This window comes from Leptodactylus fuscus, chromosome 2 (genome assembly GCF_031893055.1).
Source record: "Leptodactylus fuscus isolate aLepFus1 chromosome 2, aLepFus1.hap2, whole genome shotgun sequence".
Taxonomy (NCBI): domain Eukaryota; kingdom Metazoa; phylum Chordata; class Amphibia; order Anura; family Leptodactylidae; genus Leptodactylus; species Leptodactylus fuscus.
This window is the reverse complement of record NC_134266.1, coordinates 15,538,616-15,553,885: the sequence shown is the minus strand read 5'-3', so window position 1 is coordinate 15,553,885 and position 15,270 is coordinate 15,538,616.

Here is a 15,270-nt window from a genome sequence, read left to right as displayed (position 1 = left end):
GTGGAAGAGGCGCACGGGCTGAGTGCAAAAGTCCCACCCGGAACCTTATTCTATGTTTCCATTGGGAAGTAAATAGAAGATGCGCACAGGCTGAGTGCCTTTCTCCAACCAGTTTCAATGTCATTCACTTAGTGGATGGGACAAATCTCCACTCCCATTCACTCCAATTAGAAGCACGGCACTTGGCTTTCTCTGACGTTCCCATTGAAGTGAATTGGAGCACCGGGGCAGGGTGGCTGAATGCGCAAAGGGGTAAAACTATCTTATAGATAGGGGACAAGCAGTCTTCATGTCATAAATAGAGATGAGCGAGTAGTATTCGATCGAGTAGGTATTCAATCGAATATTACGGTATTCAAAATACTCATACTCGATCGAGTACCACTCACTATTCGAATTCGATGCAGAACCAGCGTTGATTGGCCGAATGCTATACAATCGGCCAATCAACGCTGGTTCTTCTCCTACCTTTAGAAGTCTTCTCCGCGCTGAATTCACTCTGCCAGACATCGGGCCTAGACAGAGCCGACTGCACATGCCCGCGCTACAAGAAAATGGGCGCTTTGACTGTAAGCGGCCATTTTCTTATAGTGCGGGCATGCGCAGTCGGCTCTGCCCAGCCCCGATGTCTGGCAGAGTGAATTCAGAGCCGGAAGATGCCGCGGGGACGCTGCATGGAGAATACTTCTCGGAGAATCCAGACCGACCCTCACTCGTGGACTTGGTAAGTTCAGTTTGATCGAATGTTGCCTACCCCTGAAACGAGCATTTTCCCCCCAAAGAGTATAATAGGATTCGATGTTCAATTCGAGTAGTTGAATATTGAGGGGCTACGCTCATCTCTAGTCATAACCCCTTTAAGAAATCCAGTAGACAACTGCCAACGTTCTAGTGTCTCCAATCCTGCTGACTGGTTCCCTTTAATAATTTTACATATAAAAGCCTGGACATCATAGAGTTATCGGACATTTGCTCAGAAAGCGTTACTTTGTTAAATAGCGATGTAATGTGTTTATCTGTTGTAATTGTCAGATCTCATATTCATAGACGGCCTGACCTTGCTGACTGCCTATAACAACATTGCTTACACAAGAAAAATCATTAAATCCTTAATTCATTCCTAGTTCACAGGCAGAAGCTCTCAGCACGCCTGGATGTGCCGGTTCCTTGCACGAGAGTCTACGGCTAAGCCCACAATTATCTTACAATGTCTCTTTCTTTGTAAAAAAATATATATTATTACCTGCATACTGATTCCAGGGCTAATGCAGCCCAATGGTGGGGCCGGTAACCCTATGATTCTGGATTTTTGGAGGAAGATGATAATAACAGGAATTATTTGCTTCTGTTGATAGAAAGATTAGAGTATATTTTATACGCTAACCAGTTTTGTTTCTATACGCTGGGTTATGCAGCTCGCTGGGATCCTTTCTTGTTCTTGAATTTTTTTTTTCCTCTTCTTCCTGTCTATGCTCAATAGAGCTTAGCGCCGAAGCCGATACTACATTGCTATTGCGCAAGCTGGGAGCCTGCGCCGTAGAGATGTATTGAAGGCACAATGCTGTGCGTTCCCTGCTGAAGGAAGATTGGAAGAAGACAGGTATAAAGTATAATAGGGTAGGGGGCCGGGCTGAGTGAGTTGGAAAGGGCAGTGGGAGGAATAGCTAGGGAGACAGGGAGGGGGTGTTAGAGAGGGAGGGTGAGGAGGGAGAATGAGATAGTGTGAGAGCCTACAACTACCAGAATGCATTGCATCGTCTAAGGTGCAAGAAGCTATACCTTGTAAACAAATGCAGAAGAAGCTACAGTGTTGGCCAAAAGTATTGGCACCCCTGCAATTCTGTCAGATAATACTCATGTTCTTCCAGAAAATGATTGCAATCACAAATTCTTTGGTATTATTATCTTCATTTAGTTTGTCTTCAATGGAAAACCACAAAAAGAATTGTCAAAAAGCCAAATTTGATATAATTCCACAGCAAACATAAAAAGGGGGTGGACAAAAGTATTGGCACTGTTTGAAAAATAATGTGATGCTTCTCTAATTTGTGCAATTAACAGCATCTGTTACTTACCTGAGGCACCTAACAGGTGGTGGCAATAACTAAATCACACTTGCAGCCAGTTGAAATGGATTAAAGTTGACTCAACTTCTGTCCTGTGTCCTTGTGTGACCACATTGAGCATGGAGAAAAGAAAGAAGACCAAAGAACTGTCTGAGGACTTGAGAAGCAAAATTGTGAGGAAGCATGAGCAATCTCAAGGCTACAAGTCCATCTCCAAAGACCTGAATGTTCCTGTGTCTACCGTGCACAGTGTCATCAAGAAGTTTAAAGCCCATGGCACTGTGGCTAACCTCCCTAAGATGTGGACGGAAAAGAAAAATTGACGAGAGATTTCAACACAAGATTGTGCGGATGGTGGATAAAGAACCTCGACTAACATCCAAACATGTTCAAGCTGCCCTGCAGTCCGAGGGTACAACAGTGTCACCCCGTACTATCCAGCGTCAGCGTCTGAATGAGAAGGGACTGTATGGTAGGAGACCCAGGAAGACCCCACTTCTTACCCAGAGACATAAAAAAGCCAGGAACTTCTTAAGATATAAAACTCCAGCATAGACGTCCTTTTCATAAAACATAACTTTTTCATTAAAAGTTATGTTTTATGAATAGGACGTCTATGCTGGAGTTTTATATCTTAAGAAGTTCCTGATTTCAAGTTTCTTGGGCCGCAAGAACTCTCCGTGCATTACCCTTTCCCAAACGTGAGTCACATCATTTTCTATACACTCACCGGCCACTTTATTAGGTACACCATGCTAGTAACGGGTTGGACCCCCTTTTGCCTTCAGAACTGCCTCAATTCTTCGTGGCATAGATACAACAAGGTGCTGGAAGCATTCCTCAGAGATTTTGGTCCATATTGACATGATGGCATCACACAGTTGCCGCAGATTTGTCGGCTGCACATCCATGATGCGAATCTCCCGTTCCACCACATCCCAAAGATGCTCCTCTATTGGATTGAGATCTGGTGACTGTGGAGGCCATTGGAGTACAGTGAACTCATTGTCATGTTCAAGAAACCAGTCTGAGATGATTCCAGCTTTATGACATGGCATTGCATTATCCTGCTGAAAGTAGCCATCAGATGTTGGGTACATTGTGGTCATAAAGGGATGGACATGGTCAGCAACAATACTCAGGTAGGCTTTGGCGTTGCAACGATGCTCAATTGGTACCAAGGGGCCCAAAGAGTGCCAAGAAAATATTCCCCACACCATGACACCACCACCACCAGCCTGAACCGTTGATACAAGGCAGGATGGATCCATGCTTTCATGTTGTTGATGCCAAATTCTGACCCTACCATCCGAATGTCGCAGCAGAAATCGAGACTCATCAGACCAGGCAACGTTTTTCCAATCTTCAATTGTCCAATTTCGATGAGCTTGTGCAAATTGTAGCCTCAGTTTCCTGTTCTTAGCTGAAAGGAGTGGCACCCGGTGTGGTCTTCTGCTGCTGTAGCCCATCTGTAGCCTCAAAGTTCGACGTACTGTGCGGCGTTCAGAGATGCTCTTCTGGCTACCTTGGTTGTAACGGGTGGCTATTTGAGTCACTGTTGCCTTTCTATCAGCTCGAACCAGTCTGGCCATTCTCCTCTGACCTCTGGCATCAACAACGCATTTCCGCCCACAGAACTACCGCTCACTGGATGTTTTTTCTTTTTCGGACCATTCTCTGTAAACCCTAGAGATGGTTGTGCGTGAAAATCCCAGTAGATCAGCAGTTTCTGAAATACTCAGACCAGCCCTTCTGGCACCAACAACCATGCCACGTTCAAAGGCACTCAAATCACCTTTCTTCCCCATACTGATGCTTGGTTTGAACTGCAGGAGATTGTCTTGACCATGTCTACATGCCTAAATGCACTGAGTTGCCGCCATGTGATTGGCTGATTAGAAATTAAGTGTTAACGAGCAGTTGGACAGGTGTACCTAATAAAGTGGCCGGTGAGTGTATATCTTGCAAGTTGAACCAGACCTTTTCCTTCCCCCCCCTTGTTTCCTCTGATTTGATAAAAAAAAAGCCAGGCTGGAGTTTGCCAAAACTTACCTGAGAAAACCAAAAACGTTCTGGAAGAATGTTCTCTGGTCAGAGGAGACAAAAGTAGGAGAAGGCCTCAACATAGAGTTTACAGGGAAAAAAAAGAGGCCTTCAAAGAAAAGACGACGCCCCCTACAGTCAGACATGGCGGAGGTTCCCTGATGTTTTGGGGTTGCTTTGCTGCCTCTGGCACTGGACTGCTTGACCGTGTGCATGGCATTATGAAGTCTGAAGACGACCAACACATTGTGCAGCATAATGTAGGGCCCAGTGTGAGAAAGCCGGGTCTCCCTCAGAGGTCAGGGCTCTTCCAGCAGGACAATGACCCAAAACACACTTCAGGTCAGCACTAGAAAATGGTGGTGAGAGAAAGCCCTGGAGACTTGTAAAGTGGCAGCAATGAGTCCAGCCCTGAATCCCATAGGACACCTGTGGGGGAGGGGGAGAGATCTCTTGGTGGCAGTTTGGAGAAGGCCCCCCTCACATCTCAGGGGGGACCTGGAGCTGTTTGCCAAAGAAGAAGGGTCTAAGATTCCAGCAGAGCCTTGTAAGAAACTCATTGCTGGTTACCGGAAGCGGTTGTGCGCAGTTATTGTGTCTAAAGGTTGTGCTACCAAGTATTAGGCTGAGGGCGCCAATACTTTTGTACAGACCATTTTTGGAGTTTTGTGTAAAATGATCAATGATTTGACTTTTTTTTTCATTCTCTTTTGTGTTTTTTCATTGCAAGCAAAATAAATGAAGATATTACCAAAGAGTTTGTGCTTGTGATCATTGTCTGGAAGAATACGAGGATTATCTGACAGAACTGCAGGGGTGACCAACACTGAAGGCCTTCCCAGAGAAACCCAGAAATGGCTCAAAACATGGCTAATGGTATTTGGGTGCACATATTACACCATTATTAGCACTAACAGACCTTTTACAAAAAAAAAAAAAAAATTCTGGAAAACCCCTTCAATTCTTTGCAATAATGTGCTGTACATACTTACATTGAAGTCAACCGCAGGCGTCAGCAGGGACTTGCTACAAACCGTATGTCAGAAATAGACATGGGCTAGCATCGGAAGATGCACATTGCAAATATTAATGAGGTTCGTCAAGATATCTCGGACCAAACTGGAACTGCTATTATCCTACTTAGAGGTCTCTTCAATGTATCATTCTGTTGATATTCCCCCTTATTGTTCCTTAGTGGTGACCCGTGGCCACTGACATCAACCAGGAGGTTAGAAGACGCCTAAGAACGATCACTGGAATCAGTAAAGGAGACGGGGAAGTGAAGTATTTTCTGCACCTCCCAGAGTCTTCCATTATTATACTCTTGTTTCTAAAGAGACCCTAGAATATAATAATGATTTGTGAGTGGCGATCTCCATAAAGGTTGAATTCAGCGGAACCCAAGATTTTTGGCTAATTCACAACAAATCTGACTTGTTATGAGCTGGTTTGCCCATCTCTATTCAGCATCAACATGTACTCCAACATGGCCACTACACAGTATATACAGCCTTTCACTTCTGGGGTCTGGCGGCAACAGAAAACTGATCACTGGGGTGTATGAGTTGTTGGACCGCCTCTGATCTGATGATGACCTATTCTAAGGCCTGATGGATGACCCTTGTTTTTTTTATCTATGACCTATTAATATAACCCCCCCCCTCCCCCCCCCAAAAAAAAAAAAAAAACTTTAACACATAGTACTGTACAGAAGTACTGTATCCGGTCTGAGCTGACTTATCCCAGTCCACAAAGGAAACAGTTTTATTTCTGTTTTCGTAACAATTTTTATTTTTTCTATCTGGTTTCTCACATTTCTCCCAAATCTAAGCCTAAAATGGAAAGTACAGTAAATGAAAAACTCAAAGCGTTGCTGGCTTATTCAGGATCGATACTGCTGGGAGATGGCGTTCCCTGTAAGCTTACAAGAGTACAGAGAAACACAGACCAAAGAGAAGCCGGTCTAATATCACGAATGTGATCACAGGGGCCGTACACAATAGGGTACAGTATAGTAGTCACAGAGCGGAGCACTGTATATACAATACTATATATGAGCAGCCATGTAATGAGACACACAGGACACGTATACTTCTAGATAGTGGCCACAGCCAGGACAATACTATGTACCATATACCTTGCACTGGATTGTTGTTGCACCAGTGAGGTTAACTGGAACAGTGGGGCAGATATTCTCATTTGGCTTTCGGGCAATTAGGTTTCTGGAAAAGCAGGAATTGATCTATAGGGATCTACTTTCTAAAAGTTGGCGCTAGAGCACATGAGATCTGTTCAGGGTCCAGTCATGCTATATATAGGACTGCTTGGTACGGCTTGTTAGTTGTGGTATACTGTGCTGCGTAGAGTACAAGGAGTGTCAGATGTGGCTGAGGACAGGCGTTGACAGGCAGGAGTTGAGTTCAGCCAAAAAGCCAGACTAAAGTCCCAGATTTGTGGGCACCGGACCAATTTAGGAGGATGCCAGGGACTGCGATGGTGGGGGTGTTTTAACTATTGGTTTTCCCTTCCCCTTCCTTTTCTAGGCATATACATGTTCCTCTTCCTTTTACTTCTAACCTTTGCTCTTCTTCCTCCTTTCTTTGGGCTTAGCCTGCCTGTTCTTTCATCTCTCCTTTACCTCTCCCCCCCTCAGTTTTCGGGGCGGGGCTCCTATTGGTATGCCCCGTCCTCCTATATTGCAGCGCAGCCTACCGGACTTCCTTTCCGGCTGCCTGTACAACCGCAAGAGCTCTGTCTCGTTGCGCACCCCCAGGTATGGCTGACGAGCAGCACTTGATCTCGGCCCTCAGGGCCGGTCTAGCGGCAGAAGGGGAGGCTTTCCTGTCGCGCCTGATTTCAGGCGTTCGGCAGGATTCCTCCTCAGCACCCGCGGCGTCTCTACCGGCCCCCCGGACATCTGCTAGGCGCTCCAGGCCTCCGGAGCGCCTGAGCCCTAGCTCCTCCCCCTCTGGCCTAGCGCGGGACAGGGCCTCGGGCTCGTCTGCTGGACGCTCGTGTCGGCAGGCGGGGCCTGCCTTCCCACGGCTCAGTGGCTCCGCCCCTTCCGCCCAAGCATCTCCGGCCGCCATTTTAGTTGCTTCTGGCGCCGGAGACGTGTGCAGCACTATTATGGGGTCCCGGGAATCCTTACAGGAGCCTCCTGCAGAGCAGCTTCCGTTAACCCCTCCGGCAACCCAGGCAGCTGCTTCTATCGTGGCTGGAGCTGACCGGCATGCCCATGGGTCCCAGCGCTCCTCCCCCTCATCACCTGCCCCCTCCTCCCACGTGCTGATGGAGGCCCTTAGGGCCCACATGGAGCCTGCTGCTGGCCCTGCTAGCCGGCATAGTTCTAGAAGGGCTAGGGAATCGAGCTCTGACTCTTCTTCATCCGCTTCCCAGGAACGTGACAGGCGTAGGTGCCATCGTTCCGACAAGCATAAGAGGGGTCATTCCTCTCGTATGTCTAAGCACAGACGCCGGTCCAGGAGCTCTAGGCCCCGTCGTCGCCGCTCTCCATCTTCATCTGATGATTCGTCCTGCAGTTCCCCTGGCTCTGGCAGGTCATCCCGCAGACGTTCCAAGAGGCAGGTGCCTGTGCAGCCGCAGGAGCGGTCGTCCCGTGGGGCTAGCGTAGCCAGTGCGGTTCCGTGTTCTTTCGTGGTTCCTCCTGAGGTGCCGGTTGCGCCTCCATCTCATGGTGAGTTTAACTTTACTGATGCTTGGGGGGTGGTGATAGTTCTAACTTACTCCCTGCCCTTAAGGCCTTGACGAAGCAGTTAGAGAAATCCAAGGATTCCAAATTAGTTACGGAGTCCCCGGTTAGAGCTAGCTTGCATAAGGAGTCCTTTTTCTGTGGGGTTAGTCCACTAGGTAGTCACTTAGATGACGAAACCAGAAATAAAATTTGGTCTTGTCAGTACGTGGACATTTGGTCTTTGATCTCCGTCGACCAACACACCGTCGATAAGGAGCGTCGGGTGGTTACTGAGAAGGCTTTGGATAGGAGGCCCAGGGTTGCGAAAACGTTTGGCAATTGGTGTCAGGCTTTCGCGGTTCTGGGCAGCGTTATGGGTCAGCGGCATCCTGAACGTTGTACGGAACTTTTTGTGTATTTTGACACAATTTTTTCTGCTTATAAATCATGGCGGAACTGCGTGGTGGAGGTATGATGAAGAGTTCCGCCGGCGTTTAGGCATGCAACCTGACATCGGTTGGGCGGTTAAGGCCACGGATGTTTGGATCCGTTTAATTTTGGCTCAGAAGTCTTCGCCCTTTCCAGGGGCGGCCTCCGGTCAGGGCGGCAGCTCCCCTGGACCGGTGGCCGTTCAGCGCCCGGGAACCTGCTGGCTCTTCAACGAAGGGCACTGCAGGTTCTTCGGGTTATGCAAGTTCCGTCACGAATGTTCCTCTTGCGGAGGAAATCACCCCGCTTCCCATTGTAACAAGGCGGTCACCCCCTCGGCTAAACCCAAATCGGATGGGAAAAACTCCGGTGAACGTTCAAGCGATGTCCCCGTGGCTAGACCGGTATCCCAATAAATCGGCCGCGGCGGAACTGCGTTCGGGTTTTTCCTTCGGTTTCTTTATCCCCTTTTTGTTCAGTAGGTCCCCGGTTTTTTCTGATAACCTAAAATCGGCTCGTGAGCACCCGGAAGTGTTGCGTTCTAAGGTGGCTAAAGAGGTTGAGTTGGGTCGTATGTTTGGTCCGTTTGTTTCCCCTCCGTTTTATAACTTGCGGGTTTCGCCTTTGGGTGTTGTACCAAAGAAGGAACCCGGCAAGTTCAGGTTAATTCAGCATCTCTCCTTCCCCAAAGGACAATCGGTGAATTCGGTATTCTGCCTGAGGACTCTTCCGTGTCTTACGTATCGTTCGACAGGGCAGTGGACTTGGTTCGTAGGTCGGGTCGTGGCGCACTTATGGCCAAGTCTGATATAGAGTCGGCTTTTCGTCTGCTCCCGGTTCACCCTGATTGTCATCACTTATTGGGGTGCAGGGTTGATGGACTTTTTTATTATGATGCGTGCCTTCCCATGGGTTGGACCAATTTAGGAGGATGCCAGGGACTGCGATGGTGGGGGTGTTTTAACTATTGGTTTTCCCTTCCCCTTCCTTTTCTAGGCATATACATGTTCTCTTCCTCTTATATTTCCCCATGTCATTAAATTATCTTTTACTTCTAACCTTTGCTCTTCTTCCTCCTTTCTTTGGGCTTAGCCTGCCTGTTCTTTCATCTCTCCTTTACCTCTCCCCCCCCCTCAGTTTTCGGGGCGGGGCTCCTATTGGTATGCCCCGTCCTCCTATATTGCAGCGCAGCCTACCGGACTTCCTTTCCGGCTGCCTGTACAACCGCAAGAGCTCCCCACCCTCCCTCCCCTTGGTTGGTTTATAGTAAAAAAAAAAAAAAAAAAAACAAACAGTGTGGATTTGAGGGATGTGCTCTGAAGGGTGAGAATTAAAAAAAAAAAAAAAAAGAGATAATTGGTGTTTTATGTGGTTGTGCTATGTGTTCGTTGTGTTTGTTGTCGTTGGGAAACTTCTTTTCTTGGTTTCGTTTTACTTCCTGGGCGATGCCCTGATTTCGTTGTTTTGTTTTGCGTGTTTTAATTTTGGTTTCTTTTTTAGTTAATCCCAGGGTTTTGTTGCAAAGTCACAGCTGGCGTGCGGTTTTCTAGAGGAAATAGTCGGTCAAACGGGAAGTGGGAGTGGCCTCCCTGAAGTGAAGGGGCCGGGCGTCCGCCTTTCCGTCCCACGTTGGTTAATTTTGTTATGGTTATGCAAATACAAGTTCAAAGGTTAACCGGAAATAAATGCTGTGGCCGACCTCCAGCCCAACAAAGGTTTATGTGTTGTCACGTGTCATTATTTTATGGGGTTTTATCCGATATGGAAGGGGACGGTATTTGGTTGTATCCATCCTCGCAGTCCTTGGCACCTGTCATGTAAAGGGCTTATCAACAGGATATGGACCAGACCCGAACAGGAATTGGAGCGGAAAACAATGCTCACCCAAACAGTTACGGAATAGATTTTTTATTACAATACAAGACGTGATTACAGCACAACGCGTTTCAAACTCATTTGGTCCTTTATCAAGTGCACATTTACTGGCCACTAGGTTTGAGCGATCGGGATCGGATTCCAATTGGCGATTGAGCAAATTGCACGATCGCGATCGGAATTTCGATCCCGATCATTTTAGGTGGGATCGAGGTCGGAGGTTATTTCCCACAATGCTTTGCTACTGGCCAAGCATTGTGGGAAAAGCTAACAATGTTAGCTAGGTCCTATAGGAATGAATGGATGCAGCCGGCACACAGCCTGTGCGTCCGGCCGCTTAACCCCCTGCGCGCCAGCTGCGTCCATTCATTCTAATGGGAGACTAGCTAACATCTCTAGTAGCTAACACTTACCTGCACAGATCACTGATCCGGTCCCCACTGTTCTCGCTACTCTTCTCACCTCGCTGCCCCCGCCTCCCAGGTTAGTATTACAGACCCAGGAAGAAGGCTCAGTATCCGCTTTTGTCTCTCCAATGTAAAGGGCTTATGACCTTGCTTGACTGCCAAGTGATTGGAACTCCTTTCTATGAATTATTGCAAGCAGTTTGGAACCACTTTTTGGAGAGTCCTTGTACTATGGTTTGGGAAATGCCTTACTAAATACCGGTGTTTATGACTAGAGATGGAGTGTGTGGCAACCCAAGTTGCTACTCAATGTATCATGAGTTCCTCTTGGAGCTTGTTCAGATAGCAAGCAGTATTTGGTGTGCCCTCCAAGTGAGACTGTGACCGTTATGCTACGTGTCCATCTGGGTGCCATAGCCACTAAACCTTATTCCTTTAAGTGACTTCCTAATGGCTGAGGCTTGTACCAGAAACTGCCAAGGCCAATGGTTTGTACTATAACCCTTAAAGGGAATCTGTCAGGGCTCAGGTCCTTATGGACAAGGGTTTTGTGTCCCAAATTGACCGTGCCCTGTTGTGGTGCCAAAGACTACACAAAATGCTCTCTCTTACATGTCCATCTACTATTTATGAAACTGGTAGCTTATTATATGGCTTTGGGTCTCCTCCGTCACCGGGATCAGGGTGTGACTGCTACCTTTATGTCCGTTATAGCCCAGTCAGTGAATATAGTGATATACTGTAGTACATATATCTTACAGGGTTATACCTTATATAGAGAGCAGAATATAAAGCACCATGGCAAGGACGTGATTTATGACAGGTAGCCTTCATGTTTGAGTTATGTAATACATGTATACAATTCTGTTATATGTTCATAGACAGCCTGACCTTGCTCACTGCATGCAATATTACTCACACAAGAGAAGATCATTAAATCACACATTCAAGCGTCAGTGTATGTGAAGGCGTACTGTACCTAGAAGTTCAATTTATGGCCATGTTTTTTTTATGCAGACCTCAAACCCTTTGCATCAACAACCATCGCCACCAGAACATTTCAAGACCAAATGAAGTCAAATAAAGATCCAAGTGCTCCCTCTAGTGGTGAGGGAAATAATTATTTCTTTAAAGGGGTTTTTCAGCCTTTAGTTTTTTTCTATTCCGATGACCTATCCACAGTCTAGATCATCAGTATCCATTTAATGGGGATCTGACACCTGGGCCGGCGGTGATCAGTCGATCCAGCTCACTGCAGATGTTGGAAACTTCTGCACTGGATGAGACCAGAATTAAGTAATAGGCAGAGAACTGAAGAGCAAGAATATAGAATGACAAAAAACATCTGGTTTACCATGAGCCCGAGAAAGCAGACGCATTAACTTGCCAAGGTGCAACAGAGATGAATCCGATGGTGGTTTGGCATCCAAAATCTTCCTATCAGTTTCCCTTTAATATGTACGTGTCATTTCCGGAGACTTTTTGGGATAAGCTGCAGTACTTGTGTACATGAGGAGTAACACGATATCTGACCCGGTTCACATCTGCGTTCAGGTTTCTGTTCAGGTAGTCCACTTAGGGACCCCCCAAATGAAAACTTATCTGCATAAAAAAGCGGTTAACATAGGAAACCGGCGGACCCCATAAACTATAATGGGGTCCGTGTGGTTTCCGCACGAAAAACGCAGAGAGAAAAGTGCTGCTTGATGGAATTTTCTCTCTGCATATTTCATGGGGATAGGGGAATAGAATGACCCGAACGCAGATGAGAACTGGTCCTTATATTTTGCAGTGTTTAGCATGCTGTATCCGGAGTTTGCAGTCCTGTCTGAGGGTGGAGACTAGATATCATACCCTGCACACAGTGAGTAGAGGAGAATCTGCTCTATAACTCCCAGGAACATGCCGTACATATATACAGAAGTACTGACCTGTACGGATGTGGAGAAGTGCTTTGGTTATGGAAGAACGTTTTTATCCATATGCAACATCACACATCTACACTAGGGTTGAGCGATCATGTTCGGAAAAGATTGGATTCCGATCGGCGATCGAGAAAATTTCATGATCGCGATCGGAATTCCGAACACAATCTTTTTAGGTGGGATTGAGATTGGTGATTATTTCCCACAATGCTTTGCTACTGACCAAGCATTTTGGGAAAAGCTAACAATGTTAGCCTTCACACTGAGTATACGATCCGCTCATTCTGAGCAGAGTGTATACTCAGTGTGAAGGCTCCGCTGCAGTTCCATAAGAATGAATGGAAGCAGCCGGCACACAGCCTTAACTCCCTGCGTGCCGGCTGCATCCATTCATTCTAATGAGAGACTAGCTAACATCTCTAGTAGCTACTTACCTGCAGAGATGGCTGGTCCGGTGCCCGGTGTTCTCGTTCTTCTTCACCTCGCTGGCCCCGCCTCTCCGGTTAGTGTTTAAAGAGCTAGGAAGAAGGCGGGGCTAGTGGCTTAGAAGAGTGTGGGCGGGTACAGGGCAGGGAGACGTGACGTCTCCCCTCCCAGTGCCCTCCCACACTCTCCTAACCTGGGAGGTGGGGGCAGCGAGGCGAAGAAGAACGAGAACACCGGGCAACGGACCAGCCATCTCTGCAGGTAAGTGGACACCAGGGAAGATCAAGTAGCCAGAGGATTAAGAAAGAATCCTCTGGCTACTTAGTGATTAAAAAAAAATCACTACACAGCGTGAATTCTAACAATTAAAGCGTTCAATTCTTAGATTCCATGCTGTATAGTGAATAGGATTGTTTTTAAAATCCGATCTCCAATTAGTAAAAAAAAATCCCATTGACTTGCATTGGGAACGGAATTGGGATCGAGATCGGGTTCAAATGAAAAATGATCGGGAATCGGATTTCAAAATTGATCCTGAAAAGTCAAGATAGGCTCAACCCTAATCTACAAGTCAGTCTCCATTGGAGACTCACTCCAGAAACCGCCAAAAATCGGCAGAGAGAAAAGTCCTGAACTGAGAACTTTTCTCACCACTGGATTTGGTATAAAAATGGAGGAGACTCACCAGTCAGCCAGTGGACTCCATTATAGTCTAGGGGTAATTGCTGTTTTAGTGGTTGGTGGGGGATCCGATGATGGAGAGCTGGGCACACATGTCTAACTCTCTCTCTGCTTACACAACCTCAACGTTCCATAGACTTTTTAAAGACTTTTTTTTTCATCTGAGTCACGTGACCTGTAGTCTCCGGATACAGCAGTGAGTGGGACAGTGAAAGTATCACAGCATGTATTAGATTCTTGTATTTCTCTCTAACAAATCACAGAAGGTAGGGGGACACAACCCAGCCGTAGAAAGACTATTATTAAAACATAAAAAAAATTTAAATAAAATAAAAATAATAAAAGTTAAATTCACAGTGAAAGTAATTTTTACAGAGGGAGGGGGTGCAGGGGCAGAGCCTAAAAAAAAAAGAAAAAAGAAGTATTCCCTCTGATAAGATATAGTACAAGGTTTTTTTTTTAATAATCACTTGTAGTATTCATTTAGGCCAGGTTTGTTGGAATGACAGGGACTAATCTGCAAAGTTTCCGTCTCTGTCATCTCCTTACCTTACAGCTTCCACTTCCTACACTATCCTTAGTGACAACATATCCAGCGACCATGATGGCCTCTTACCGGCAAAAATAATGAAATATCGGATGGTGCCAGTGATTGCCCTCCAGTCACCTATAGTGTCATCTCTGCAGATGCAACAAACCAGCAAGACCTGCTGTCCTGTAAATGATCTAACCCATAACAATTTGGCTTTCATCATCACAACCAGATCCTTACGCTTGCCCTTGTTTCCTTCCATCAAAGTCTGACTGTCTACATGTTAACTAATGTATTCCAGCCTGGACAGGTGGTGCCATTTTTTTGGGCACTTTTTTTTTCACTTTTTTTTTTGTTTATCTGTAATGGTGAAGGAGCCAAAAAACTCTACAAAAAGCTTTACTCACCTGTCCTCAATCCCCAGCACTAGAAGCAGCAGGTCAAGACATCCATTTACAGATCCCCCATCATTTTTGGACCGGGTGACTTTTGCAGCAAACCACAAGTTTCCGCGATATCTTCTTCACAAACATCACCAAACTGAACCAGTTACTTGGAACAAGGGCTAAGTCACTATATATGGAAGACTGGACCTGCATCCTTTGGAAATGGAGAACCAGGAGAAGTTGGTTAAAGGGATCTCCCCATGCCTATGCAGATCAGTAGTGGTCTGATTGCTTAGAGCTCCACTGATCGGGAGAACGGGGGACTTTCATCCCCTGATCAGTGGAGTAGGTAGGTCTGAATCGCCAGACCTACTTCTTTCCTCCTGATCAGTGGTGGTCTGAGGAGTCGGACCCTCACTGATTTGCAAGTTATCTCCTATATGGCACAACCCTCATGGGGTTTCTTGCCTTCCCCTGGATCAACACTGTAGGGATTGTAAGGTTATAGGTTGGACTTGATGGACTAATGTCTTTATCCAACCTCATCTACTATGTAACTATGTATGTATATGTAACTTATTTTCATGGGAAAACCCCTTTAAGTTTTATTATACTCTTGACCCCCTTTGCTGGAACATTAAAGGGGTTGTCCAATATATTTTAGGGTCTATTCTTAGGACAGGCCATAAATACCTAATCTGACACAAGGTCTCCAATCTGATCACCTGGTCAGGGTTGCTCCTGACACCAGTACTATACAGTGCACAGAGCCTGCAGCAGATATCTCCATACCCTTTGCAGTGGCA